Source organism: Phocoena phocoena, chromosome 1 (assembly GCF_963924675.1).
Source record: "Phocoena phocoena chromosome 1, mPhoPho1.1, whole genome shotgun sequence".
Lineage (NCBI taxonomy): Eukaryota > Metazoa > Chordata > Mammalia > Artiodactyla > Phocoenidae > Phocoena > Phocoena phocoena.
Window position 1 is genome coordinate 68,718,688 of NC_089219.1, and position 12,317 is coordinate 68,731,004.

Consider the following 12,317-nt stretch of genomic DNA (forward strand, 5'->3'; position numbering starts at 1 on the left):
CAATAAAGTCCTAATTCCTGTCATCTAATAAATGCTCTATCCTGTCCCTAATTTTTCTTTCAAGCATGTATTTTCATTGCTCTTCACATGCCTTAGGCTCCAGCCAGACAGAACCACCTGCCATTTTCCTGCATGTTCTACACTCGCTGGCCTTGGGGATTTTTCCTGTTCCCTGTGTAAAGGTCACCCGGTTCCCCATCATTGCCTGTACATGTCCTACCCTTTCTTCAAGGATCAGGTCAAACACACTACCCCCAAGTCTCTTCAGCTGCAAGGTCTTTGCCTCCTCTGAACTCTCCCTTCTCTGAAATTCTCTCTTTTCCCCCCATGATACAAAATACTTTTTGCTCTTGATTTATGTTATACCTTCAGAAAAAAAGAAACTTCTGTGAGAAGGAGAGAGGCAGCATGGTGTAGAGCAGTGCTTCTCAAAGTTTAATGTACATCAGATCACCTGGGAATCTTCTTAAAGCCAGGTTCTGATTCAGTAGGTCTGGGCTGGGGCCTGAGAGTCTGCATTTTTAACAAGTTTCTAAGTTGTTGCTGCGGTCGCTCCATGGGCCATGCTGTGAGCAGCAAAGGTGAATAGGATTTGGAATAATGCCTATGAACCAAAAGAATACTCATTGTCTAAGTCTGCTGTAGGTTAGCTGCAAGTAACTAGCAGGCTCCACTGTTCTGAACAAATCTTCCAGGATTTGAATATTACAGTTCTGTGTCGAATTTTTGGCCCCATCATTTCCTGGCTGCATGGTCTTACACAAATCAGTTAATTTCACTAAGCCTTAGCTTCATCTTCTGCTGAATGAGGGTGATAACTTGATTGTCAAACTCTGCTGTCTCCAGCTTGGCCCAGCTGCTGCTAGTAATCTGGTAATTTGCTATCTGGTGGCTCAGTCCCCTAAAGCCGACAGCTAGTTAGAAGTAACACTAGATCTTGGTTTGGGGCCACCTCTTAGTTATTAAGAGTGGCTCGACAATGGTGCTTTGTGGTTTCTATGACTAGTGGCCGGGTTGGGGGAATCTTGGTACAGGGAGCTCTTGGGTGAGTTTTGGACTTCAGCCTTCCTACCTAATCTTTATCTTGGGTGGTCCAGTTTCAGATGGTTTTCTGCCCTGGACCTGGATTTCATTTAGTCACTTGCTGGGTGACTAAACTGACCTCTAATTTCTGTTACCTAGTTGTGGCCAGTCCCTTACCTCTAGGGCTAACTCTGCTCCTGTTCTACTTTTTATCAATTGAAATGACTCTACCTGCCCTGATGCCAAGGCCTTAGTTGCCTACACCTTCCCGTGTCAAACTATTCTAAATGCTTTATATGCATTAACCCACTCAATTATCACAGTAATAGTATAAAGTAGGTTCTAGTATCCCCATATTATGGATGAGGAGGTTTCAGAGAGGTTGAGTGATTTGCTCAAAGTCACACAGTAAGTAGAGTAGGCAGTAGCTGGAAATGACAAAATTTCCAATTGTAAACTCATATTACTTCTCTCACTAAAATCTCTGCCACCTACTACAGAGGTCCCATTGCATATCCTTGAGGAATCAAGATTAGTATTTCTTCTCCTTTGATTGAGAGTAAGGATGGTAGAAGCCACTTTGAACTCCTTCAGGAGATTATGTAGCTGGTGGGCTGTGCAGTGTTAAAGTACGATGCCATAGACTGACTGAGGAAGAAGAAAGTGTTTCCCTTTTCCTGACATTTGGGGAGTAGCAACAGCTTCTTGAGAACTTCCAGTTTTGCACATCAATTTACACTGGAAAAATGTATATGCAAGGTGAAGATGAAAGTATACTTATTTTAGTTAATTGCTCTAACAATTGGTTTTATCAAGGACAACACACAACTCTATCAACTAGTACTTTTTTTCCTTTACCTTTCTTCTTTCGCTTTTCTTGCCATTATTCTCTATTCTATGGACACATATAATTAGGATTGTTTTATAGGCACACAAAAGAACTGACTCCTCAGCTTTTCAGTGTAAGATGGACTCTCTCACTTAATATTTCATTTAATAAATCATCTACTTTGTGATCTCTAATAAATTGATGATAATATTTTTTCAGCTGAACTTTTAATTATGGTAAAACATACATAACATAAAATTCATTATTTTAACCATTTTAAAACATTTAACCATTTAAATAATTTTAACCATTAAAACATTCCAGTGGTGTTTAATACATTCAGAATGTTGTGCAACCATACACAACTGTATAGTTCTGTAACATTTTCATCACCCGAAAAGGAAACCCCATGAATCAGTCACTTCCCATTCCCCACTCCTCTCGGCTCCTGAAAAACACTAATCTTTTCTTTGTCTTTATGGATTTGCCTATTCGGGATATTCTGTATAAATGGAATTATACAATATGCAGCCTTCTGTGTCTCGTTTTACTTAGCTGTCACGCAGCATAATGTTTTGCAGTTCCATGTTGTAGCATATATCAGTACTTCATTCCTTTATATGGAATAATTATAGTCCATTGTATGGATATCCACATTTTGTTTATTCATTAATCAGTTAATAGACATTTGGATTGTTTCCATCTTTTGACTGTTGTGAATAGTGCTGCTATGAATGTTTGTGTACAAAATGTTTTTTCTGAGCATCTGTCTTTAATTCTTTTGGGTATAGACCCGGGTTTGGATTTATTGAGTCATATGGTAATTTCATGTTTAATTTATTGAGGAGCTGCCAGTTGTTTTTCATAGCAGCTGCCCTGTTTTACATTCCCACCAGTTATGTATGAGGGCTGTAACTTATTCACCTCTCCCAACATTTGTTGTTTTTCATTTATTTGAATATAGCTCTCCTAGTGGGTGTGAAGTGGTATGTTGTGTGGTTTGAATTGCATTTTCCTAATGACTAATGGCATTTAGCTTGTTTTCATGCGATTGTTGATCATTTGCATATCTTCTTTAGAGAAATGTCTCTTCAAGGCCTTTATTTTTAATTGGGTTGTTTCTCTTTTTGTTTGTGAGGTGTAAGAGTTCTTCATACACTCTGGATACTTACCAGATATATTATTTGCACATATTTTCTTACATTCTATGGGTTGTTTTTTTTTCACTTTCTTGGTAGTGTCTTTTGATGAACAAAAGTTTTAAAATTTTGGTGAAATCTAATTTACCAATTTTCTTTTTTGCTTGTAGTGTCATATTTAAGAAACCACTGTCAAATTCTAGGTAATGAGGACATAGTCCTCTGTTTTCTTCTAAGACTTTTATAGTTTTAGCTCTTATATTTAGGTCTTCAATCCTTTTTTTTATAACATCTTTATTGGAGTATAATTGCTTTACAATGGTGTGTTAGTTTCTGCTATATAACAAAGTGAATCAGCTATACATAAACATATATCCCCATATCTCTTCCCTCTTGCATCTCCCTACCTCCCACCCTCCCTATCCCACCCCTCTGGGTGGTCACAAAGCACCGAGCTGATCTCCCTGTGCTATGCAGCTGCTTCCCACTAGCTATCGATTTTACATTTGGTAGTGTATATGTCCATGGCACTCTCTCACTTTGTCCCAGCTTACCCTTCCCCCCTCCCCATGTCCTCAAGTCCATTCTCCAGTAGGTGTGCGTCTTTGTTCCCGTCCTGCCCCTAGGGTCTTCAAAACCATTTTTTTTTCTTTTTAGATATCATATATATGTGTTAGCATATGGTGTTTGTTTTTCTCTTTCTGACTTACTTCACTCTGTATGACAGACTCTAGGTCCATCCACCTCACTACAAACAACTCAATTTCGTTTCTTTTTATGGCTGAGTAATATTCCATTGTATATATGTGCCACACCTTCTTTATCCATTCATCTTTCAATGGACACTGAGGTTGCTTCCATGTCCTGGCTATTGTAAATAGAGCTGCAATGAACATTGTGGTACATGACTCCTTTTGAGTTATGGTTTTCTCAGGGTATATGCACAGTAGCTGGATTGCTGGGTCGTATGGTAGTTCTATTTTTAGTTTTTGAAGGAACATCCATACTGTTCTCCATAGTGGCTGTATCAATTTACATTCCCACCAACATTTCAAGAGGGGTCCCTCTTCTCCACACTCTCTCCAGCATTTATTGTTTGTAGATATTTTGATGATGGCCATTCTGACTAGTATGAGGTGATACCTCATTGTATTTTGGATTTGCATTTCTCTAATGATTAATGATATTGAGCATTCTTTCACCTGTTTGTTGGCAATCTGTATATCTTCTTTGGAGAAATGTCTATTTAGGTCTCCTGCCCATTTTTGGATTGGGTTTTTGTTATTTTGATATTGAGCTGCATGAGGTGCTTGTAAATTTTGGACATTAATCCTTTGTCAGTTGCTTCATTTGCAAATATTTTCTCCCATTCTGAGTGTTGTCTTTTCGTCTTGTTTATGGTTTCCTTTGCTGTGCAAAAGGTTTTACATTTCACTAGGTCCCATTTGCTTATTTTTCTTTTTATTTCCATTTCTATAGGAGGTGGGTAAAAAAGGATCTTGCTGTGATTTATGTCATAGAGTGTTCTGCCTATGTTTTCCTCTAAGAGTTTGATAGTGTTTGGCCTTACATTTAGGTCTCTAATCTATTTTGAGTTTATTTCTGTGTATGGTGTTAGGGAGTGTTCTAATTTCATTATTTTACATGTAGCTGTCCAGTTTTCCCAGCACCACTTATTGATGAGGCTGTCTTTTCTCCTTATATTCTTGCCTCCTTTATCAAAAGTAAGGCTCCCATATGTGCATGGGTTTATCTCTGGGGTTTCTATCCAGTTCCATTAATCTATATCTCTGTTTTTGTGCCAGTACCATACTCTCTTGATTACTGTAGCTTTGTAGTACAGTCTGAAGTCAGGGAGCCTGATTCCTCCATCTCCATTTTTCTTTCTCAGGACTGCTTTGGCTATTCGGGGTCTTTTGTGTTTACATTCAAATTGTGAAATTTTTTGTTCTAGTTCTGTGAAAAATGCCATTGGTATTTTGATAGGGATTACATTGAACATGTAGATTGCTTTGGGTAGTTTAGTCATTTTCACTATGTTGATTATTATAATGTTGATTATTTCAGTCCAAGAACATGGTATCTCTATCCATCTGTTTGTATCATCTTTAATTTCTTTCATCAGTGTCTTATAGTTTCCTGCATACAAGTCTTTTGTCTCCTTAGGTAGGTTTATTCCTAGGTATTTTAATCTTTTTGTTGCAGTGGTAAATGGGAGTGTTTTCTTAATTTCTCATTCAGATTTTCATCATTAGTGTATAGGAATGCAAGAGATTTCTGTGCATTAATTTTGTATCCTGCTACTTTACCAAATTCATTGATTAGCTCTAGTAGTTTTCTGGTAGCATCTTTAGGATTGCCCATTATAGTATCATGTCATCTGCAAACAATGGCAGCTTTACTTCTTCTTTTCCGATTTGGATTCCTTTGATTTCTTTTTCTTCTCTGATTGCTGAGGCTAAAACTTCCAAAACAATGTTGAATAATAGTGGTGAGAGTGGGCAACCTTTTCTTGTTCCTGATCTTAGTGGAAATGATTTCAGTTTTCACCATTGAGGACAATTTTGGCTGTGGGTTTGTCATATATGTCCTTTATTATGTTGAAGTAAGTTCCCTCTATGCCCACTTTCTGCAGGGTTTTTTATCATAAATCAGTGTTGGATTCTGTTGAAAGCTTTCTCTGCATCTATTGAGATGATTATACGGTTTTCTCCTTCAATTTGTTAATATGGTGTATCACATTGATTTATTTGCATATATTGAAGAATCCTTGCATTCCTGGAATAAACCCCACTTGATCATGGTGTATGATCCTTTTAATGTGCTGTTGGATTCTGGTTGATAGTATTTTGTTGAGGATTTTTGCATCTATGTTCATCAGTGACATTGGCTTGTAGTTTTCTTTTTGTGACATCTTTGTCTGGTTTTGGCATCAGGGTGATGGTGGCCTTGTCAAATGAGTTTGGGAGGTTTCCTCTGTCTGCTATATTTTGGAAGAGTTTGAGAAGGATAGGTGTTAGCTCTTCTCTAAATGTTTGATAGAATTCACCTGTGAAGCCATCTGGTCCTGGGTTTTGTTTGTTGGAAGATTTTTAATCACAGTTTCAATTATGGTGCTTGTGATTTGTCTGTTTATATTTTCTGTTTCTTCCTGGTTCAGTCTCAGAATGTTGTGCTTTTATAAGAATTTGTCCATTTCTTCCAGGTTGTCCATTTTATAGGCATAGAGGTGCTTGTAGTAGTCTATTAGGATGCTTTGTATTTCTGTGGTGTCTGTTGTAACTTCTCCTTTTTCATTTCTAATTTTATTGATTTGAGTCATCTCCCTCTTTTTCTTGATGAGTCTGGCTAATGCTTTATTAATTTTGTTTATCTTCTTAAAGAACCAACTTTTAGTTTTATTGATGTTTGCTGTTGTTTCCTTCATTTATTTTTCATGTATTTCTGATCTGATCTTTATGATTCCTTTCCCTCTGCTAACTTTGGGGTTTTTTTTTTTGTTGTTGTTGTTCTGTCTCTAATTGCTTTATGTTTAAGATTAGCTTGTTTATTTGAGATTCTTCTTGTTTTTTTTGAGGTAGGCTTGTATTGTTATAAACTCCCCTCTTAGAACTGCTTTTGCTGCATCCCATAGGTTTTGGGTCATCATGTTTTCATTGTCATTTGTTTCTAGGTATTTTTTTGATTTCCTCCTTGATTTCTTCAATGATCTCTTGCTTATTAAGTGGTGTATTGTTTAGCCTCCACGTGTTTGTATTTTTTACAGACTTTTTCCTGTAATTGATATCTAGTCTCATAGCATTGTGGTCGGAAAAGATACTTGATATGATTTCAGTTTCCTTAAGCTTACCAAGGCTTGATTTGTGCCCCAAGGTATGATCTATCCTGGAGAAGGTTCCATGAGCACTTGAGTAGATAGTGTATTCTGTTTTTGGATGGAATGTCCTATGAATATCAATTAAGTCCATCTTGTTTAATGTGTCATTTAAAGCTCGTGTTTCCTTATTTATTTTCATTTTGGATGATCTGTCCTTTGGTGAAAGTAGGGTGTTAACATTCCCTACTGTGATTGTGTTACTGTCGATTTCCCCTTTTATAGCTGTTAACATTTGCCTTATGTATTGAGGTGCTCCTATGTTGGATGCATAAATACTTACAATTGTTATATCTTCTTCTTGGATTTATCCCTTGATCATTATGTAGTGTTCTTCTTTGTCTCTTGTAATAGTCTTTGTTTTAAAGTGTGTTTTGTCTGATATGAGAATTGCTACTCCAGCTTTCTTTTGATTTCCATTTGCATGGAATATCTTTTTCCATCCCCTCACTTTCAGTCTATGTGTCCCTAGGTCTGTAGTGGGTCTCTTGTAGACAGCATATATATGGGTCTTGTTTTTGTGTCCATTCAGCCAGTCTATGTCTTTTGGTTGAAGCATTTAACCCATTTACATGTAGGGTAGTTATCGATATGTATATTCCTATTGCTATTTTATTAATTGTTTGGGGTTTGTTATTGTAGGTCTTTTCCTTCTCTTGTGTTTCCTGCCAGGAGAAGTTCCTTTAGCATTTGTTGTAAAGCTGGTTTGGTGGTGCTGAGTTCTCTTAGCTTTTGCTTGTCTGTAAAGTTTTTTTTTTTTTTTGCAGTACGTGGGCCTCTCACTGTTGTTGCCTTTCCCATTGCGGAGCACAGGCTCCAGATGCGCAGGCTCAGCGGCCATGGCTCATGGGCCCAGACTCTCCACAGCATGTGGGTTCTTCCTGGACCGGGGCACGAACCCGTGTCCCCTGCATCGGCAGGCAGACTCTCAACCACTGTGCCACCAGGGAAGCCCTGTAAAGGTTTTAATTTCTCCGTTGAATCTGAATGAGATCCTTGCTGTGTAGAGTAATCTTGGTTGTACATTTTTCCCTTTCAGCACTTTAAATATATCCTGCCGCTCCCTTCTCGCTTGCAGAGTTTCTGCTGAAAGATCAGCTGTTAACCTTATGGGTATTTCCTTGTATGTTATTTGTTGTTTTTCCCTTGCTTTTAATATTTTTTCTTTGTATTTAGTTTTTGATAGTTTGAGTAATATGTGTCTTGGCATGTTTCTCCTTGAATTTATCCTGTATGGGACTCTGTTCTCTTCCTGGACCTGATTATTTCCTTTCCCACATTAGGGAAGTTTTCAACTATAATCTCTTCAAATATTTTCTCAGTCCCTTTCTTTTTCTCTTCTAATCTGGGACTCCTATGATTCAAATGTTTGTGTATTTCATGTAGCGCCAGAGGTCTCTGAGACTGTCCTCAATTCTTTTCATTCTTTTTTCTTTATTTTGCTCTGCAGTAGTTATTTCCACTATTTTATCTTCCAGGTCACTTATCCTTTCTTCTGCTTCAGCTATTCCATTATTGATTCCTTCTAGAGAATTTTAAATTTCATTTATTGTGTTGTTCATCATTGTTTGTTTGCTCTTTAGTTCTTTTAGGTCCTTGTTAAACGTTCCTTTTATTTTCTCCTTTCTGTTTCCAAGATTTTGAAATATCTTTACTATCATTACTCTGAATTCTTTTTCAGGTAGACTGCCTATTTCCTCTTCATTTGTTAGGTCTGCTGAATTTTTGCCTTGCTCCTTCATCTGTGGTGTGTTTTTCTGTCTTCTCATTTTGCTTAACTTACTGTGTTTGGGGTCTCCTTTATGCAGGCTATAGGTTCGTAGTTCTCGTTGTTTTTGTTGTCTGCCCCCAGTGGCTAAGGTTGGTTCGGTGGGTTAGCAGGCTTCCTGGTGGAGGGGACTAGTGCTTGTGTTCTGGTGGATGAGGCTGGATCCTGTCTTTTTGGTGGGAAGGTCCATTTCTGGTTGTGTGTTTTGGGGTGTCTGTGGCCTTACTATGATTTTAGGCAGCCTCTGTGCTAATGGATGGAGTTGTGTTCCTGTCATGCTAGTTGTTTGGCATAGGGTGTCTTGCACTGTAGCTTGCTGGTCGTTGAGTGAAGCTGGGTCTTGCCGTTCAGATGGAGATCTCTGGAAGATTTTCGCCATTTGATATTAGGTGGAGCTGGGAGGTCTCTTGTGGACCAGTGTCCTGAACTTGGCTCTCCCACTTCAGAGGCACAGGCCTGACAGCTGGCCGGAGCACGAAGACCCAGTCATCCACTCGGCTCAGAAAAAATGGGAGAAAAAAAGAAAGAAAGAAGAAAAAACATAAATAAAATAAAATAAATAAAATAAAAAATAATTATTAAAAATAAAAGAATTAAAAAGTAATTAATAATACTAATGATGAAAAATCTGAAAGTGAAATTAAGAAAACACTGCCATTTACCATTGCAACAAAAAGAATAAAATATCTAGGAATAAACCTACCTAAGGATACGAAAGACCTGTATACAGAAAATTATAAGACACTGATGAAAGAAATTAAAGATGATACAAATAGATGGAGAGATATACCATGTTCTTGGATGGGAAGAATCAACATTGTGAAAATGACTCTACTACCCAAAGCAATCTACAGATTCAATGCAATCCCTATCAAACTACCACTGGCATTTTTCACAGAACTAGAACAAAAAATTTCGCAATTTGTATGGAAACACAAAAGACCCCGAATAGCCAAAGCAATCTTGAGAACGAAAAAAGGAGCTGGAGGAATAAGGCTCCCTGACTTCAGACTATATTACAAAGCAACAGTAATCAAGACAGTATGGTACTGGCACAAAAACAGAAAGATAGATCAGTGGAACAGGATAGAAAGCCCAGAGATAAACCCACGCACATATGGACACCTCATCTTTGATAAAGGAGGCAGGAATGTACAGTGGAGAAAGGACAGCCTCTTCAATAAATGGTGCTGGGAAAACTGGACAGGTACATGTAAAAGTATGAGATTAGATCACTCCCTAACACCATACACAAAAATAAGCTCAAAATGGATTAAAGACCTAAATGTAAGGCCAGAAACTATCAAACTCTTAGAAGAAAACATAGGAAGAACACTCTATGACATAAATCACAGCAAGATCCTTTCTGACCCACCTCCTAGAGTAATGGAAATAAAAACAAAAATAAACAAATGGGACCTAATGAAACTTCAAAGCTTTTGCACAGCAAAGGAAACGATAACCAAGACCAAAAGACAACCCTCAGAATGGGAGAAAACATTTGCAAATGAAGCAACTGACAAAGGATTAATCTCCAAAATTTACAAGCAGCTCATGCAGCTCAATAACAAAAAAACAAACAACCCCATCCAAAAATGGGCAGAAGACCTAAATAGACATTTCTCCAAAGAAGATATACAGAATGCCAACAAACACATGAAAGAATGCTCAACATCATTAATCATTAGAGAAATGCAAATCAAAACTACAATGAGATATCATCTCACACCAGTCAGAATGGCCATCATCAAAAAATCTAGAAACAATAAATGCTGGAGAGGGTGTGGAGAAAAGGGGACACTCTTGCACTGCTGGTGGGAATGTGAATTGGTTCAGCCACTGTGGAGAACAGTATGGAGGTTCCTTAAAAAACTACAAATAGAATTACCATATGACCCAGCAATCCCACTACTTGGCATATACCCTGAGAAAACCAAAATTCAAAGAGAGTCATGTACCAAAATGTTCATTGCAGCTCTATTTACAATAGCCAGGACATGGAAACTACCTAAGCGCCCATCATCGGATGAATGGATAAAGAAGATGTGGCACATATACACAATGGAATATTACTCAGCCTTAAAAAGAAATGAAATTGAGCTATTTGTAATGAGATGGATAGACCTAGAATCTGTCATACAGAGTGAAGTAAGTCAGAAAGAAAAAGACAAATACCGTATGCTAACACATATATATGGAATTTAAGGGAAAAAAATGTCATGAAGAACCTAGGGGTAAGATAGGAATAAAGACGCAGACCTACTGGAGAACAGACTTAAGGATATGGGGAGGGGGAAGGGTGAGTTTTGACAGGGCGAGAGAGAGTCATGGACATATACACACTAACAAACGTAGTAAGGTAGATAGCTGGGGGGAAGCAGCCGCAAGGCACAGGGATATTAGCTCGGTGCTTTGGAACAGCCTGGAAGGGTGGGATGGGGAGAGTGGGAGGGAGGGAGACGCAAGAGGGAAGACATATGGGAACATATGTATATGTATAGCTGATTCACTTTGTTGTAAAGCAGAAACTAACACACCATTGTAAAGCAATTATACCCCAATAAAGATGTTAAAAAAAAAAAAAAGAAAAAAAAAAAAAAGTAATTAATAAAAGAGAAGAGACAAACCAAACCAAAAAACAAATCCACCAGTGATAACAAGTGCTAAAAACTATACTAAAAAAGAAAACAACAACAAGAAAAACAAATGGATAGACAGAACTCTAGGACAAATGGTAAAAGCAAAGCTATACAGACAAAATCACACACAGAAGCATACACATACAGACTCACAAAAATAGAAAAAGGAAAAAAAAATATATCGTTGCTCCCAAAGTCCACTGCCTCAATTTGGGATGATTCGTTGTCTATTTTGGTATCCCACAGATGCAGGGTACATCAAGTTGATTGTGGAGATTTAATCCGCTGCTCCTGAGGCTTCTGGGAGAGATTTCCCTTTCTCTTCTTTGTTCACAGAGCTCCCAGGCGCTCAGCTTTGGATGTGGCTCCACCTCTCTGTGTAGGTCACCTGAGGGCGTTTGTTCCCACCCAGACAGGAAGGGGTTAAAGGAGGGGCTGATTAGGGGGCTCTGGCCCACTTAGGCCTGGGGGAGGGAGGGGACGGATGCGGGGTGAGCCTGTGGCTGCAGAGGCATGATGTTGCACCAGCCTGAGGCGCGCCTTGTTTTCTCACAGGGAAGTTGTCCCTAGATCACCGGACACTGGCAGTGGCGGGCTGCACAGGTTCCCGGGAGGGGAGGTGTGGATAGTGACCTGTGCTCGCACACAGGCTTCTTGGTGGCTGCGGCAGCAGCCTTAGCATTTCATGCCCGTCTCTGGGGTCCACGCTGATAGCCACGGCTGAAGCCCGTCTCTGGAGCTCGTTTAGGTGGTGCTCTGAATGCCCTCTTCTCATGCACCCCGAAGCAATGGTCTCTTACCTCTTAGGCAGGTCCAGACATTTTCCCGGACTCCCTCCCGGCTAGCTGTGGTGCACTATCCTCCTTCAGGCTGTGTTCACGCCGCCAACCCCAGTTCTCTCCCTGCGCTCTGACCGAAGCCCGAGTCTCAGCTCCCAGCCCCGCCTGCCCCGGCGGGTGAGCAGACAAGCCTCTCGGGCTGGTGAGAGCTGGTCGGCACCAGTCCTCTGTGTGGGAATCTCTCTGCTTTGCCCTCTGCACCCCTG